At 39.2% G+C, this 2,423-nt stretch overlaps 1 non-coding gene across 1 annotated transcript; it reads left to right on the top strand.

Annotated features, from left to right (window-relative positions):
- The first annotated feature begins 983 nt into the window (after nt 1–983).
- On the top strand, nt 984–1,090 carry LOC141644562 (small nucleolar RNA R71). The gene has a single exon (XR_012544175.1). It is a non-coding gene; the product is annotated as a small nucleolar RNA R71 (small nucleolar RNA).
- Nucleotides 1,091–2,423: the final 1,333 nt, after the last annotated feature.

Here is a 2,423-nt window from a genome sequence, read left to right as displayed (position 1 = left end):
CTTCTTTTGATGGTTCTCCATCCTTAGAGTTTTGCACAAGTTCTTCTTTGTCACTAGCTTCCACAACTTCATCCTCAACTTGCTTCTTCGGTGCTTCATACCTTGTACCACTCCTCAAGTGAATGGCACTAACCGTTTCATGTCTTGGGGGATTACTTTGAGGTGGTAATTGCCCTTTTTGTCTTTGTGAGCTTGAAGATGCTAGTTGAGTCAATTGGGTTTCCAACATTTTGGTGTGAGCTAGGATGTTGTTGATGGTGATTTCCTTTGCTTGACTATCTTTTTTCATTTGAGTGAAAAACTCTTGTTGATTCTTTTGCATTTGGAGGACCGCTTTTTGAACATCAAAACCTTGGTCATTTTGTTGATTGTATGGAGTTTGATTTTGGTAACCTTGGTTTTGGTTATAAGAGGGTCTTTGATTTTGGTTTCTCATGGGATGTGTGGTGTATGTTGGTTGAGGGTTTTGAATATTTTGGCTTTTGTATGAGAGATTTGGATAGAATTTCGTGTTTTCATTGTAATAGTTTGAATAAGGGGTACCACTCTTGTATGCTTGGAAAGCATTCACTTGTTCATTTATTCCCCTACATTCACTTTGGTCATGTCCCAAAGTTCCACAATTCTCACATATCCCACTTGGGATTGATGAAGATGACGTCATGGCATTAACATGATGCTTTGGTGATTTTGAGGCTTCTTCAAGTCTAGCCATAGCTTTTTTAAACTTCAAATTGATGGTATCAATGTGAGCACTAAGTTGAGCACCCAATTGAGTAATGAAGTCCACTTCATGCTTTCCTCCTCTAGTAGCCTTGCGAGGTCTACTATATTGTGAGTTATGGACCGCCATTTCTTCAATTTTGTTCCAAGTTTGATTGTCATCAACTTCGGTGAACATTCCATTTGATCCCATGTTGAGAAGATTTCTTGAGTCTTCATAAAGACCGTTCCAAAATTGTTGTACCAAAAACTACTCGCTAAGTCCATGGTGAGGACATGAGCGACAAATTCCCTTGAATCGCTCCCAAGCTTCATACACAGATTCTTCATCTCTTTGCTTAAAGCCCGTAATTTGAGCTCTTAGCATGGTAGTCTTTTCCGGTGGATAGAACTTTTTGTAGAAAGCTAGAGCCAACTTCTTCCAATAATCAATTCCGAGAGTAGCCTTATCAAGGCCTTTCAACCATTGTTTCGCGGTGCCAATTAGAGAAAAAGGAAATAAGACCCATCGAATTTAGTCTTGAGTTACACCGGTTTGAGAAATTTCATCACAATAGTCACAAAAAGTCTCCATATGAGAATGAGGGTCTTCCCTAGGCATCCCCCCAAATTGGCTTCTTTCGACTAATTGAATAAATGCGGATTTGGCAATAAAATTTCCGGTTAAGTGTTGTGGTGTGGGAGTACCATTGGGTAGGTTCTCCTCGGTGGGTACGGAATGTGATGAAAACTTAGGCATTGTGGGTTGATTTTGTGTTGGATTTTGTGTTGGGTTCTCCTCACCTTCTCTTGCAAAAGGGTTGATGAACTCAATAGTATTTGGTTGAATATCTACAACCTCACCGATACCTCTCAAAGTTCTCCTAGCAAGTCTTCTATTGGTTGTCAAAGTCCTTTCAATTTCGTGATCAAAGGGTAACAAGTCACCTTGTGATCTTCTAGACATACAAAATATCAAACAACTCGAAAATAATTAGAACAAACCTTGAGGAGTTTTACTTCCCCAAGGCAAAGAAAGACACAACTAATAACAATACAAGAAAATCTAAATCAAGTTAACACCGTCCCCGGCAACGGCGCCATTTTTGGTCGTAATCCCTCGTGAGGGGTTTAGTTTTCAGTACTTGTCGTTAGGAGCACCTAGACCAAAACACAATTTATAACTTCACAAACAACTCTGCAATTAGTAAAGAGGCAAGTAAAGGTCGGATCCCAAGGGACGAGAATTGAGATGAGATTTCTGTTGCAACTAGCGGTGTCTAAGGGTGTCACAATTGGGGTTTGAAGTAGAAGATCACTAAACTAAATAGCAATGAAAGTAAACAAGCAAGATGAATTAAAAGGGATGTAAACAATTGATAAGAAGCACTAGGGTGTCATGGGGTCATAGGGGATTCATGGGAATTGATCATACAAACATATTCTCAAATTATAAGCAAGCAATTATTGTTGTGATGGATCGATTTGGTTTATATCTTACAATCCTAGGAAAGTTTGGGTCACGGAGCCGAATCGATTAGATTGTACAACACCTACAAGTCGACTTAATCTTCCCTACTCAACAATATCCATGGTCTAATGAGACTCGAGTTGGTTTATGTCTTACAAGTCTCATTGAAAAGATAGGTGATGGGTAAAAAATGCAAGGATTCATAGGCTCGCATTTCATCAAACATAACATGTGCATAAGTTGAGATCAC

Source organism: Silene latifolia, chromosome 2, assembly GCF_048544455.1.
Source record: "Silene latifolia isolate original U9 population chromosome 2, ASM4854445v1, whole genome shotgun sequence".
Lineage (NCBI taxonomy): Eukaryota > Viridiplantae > Streptophyta > Magnoliopsida > Caryophyllales > Caryophyllaceae > Silene > Silene latifolia.
The sequence above is the reverse complement of the archived record's forward strand: the minus strand, read 5'-3'. Positions and strand labels throughout refer to the sequence as shown.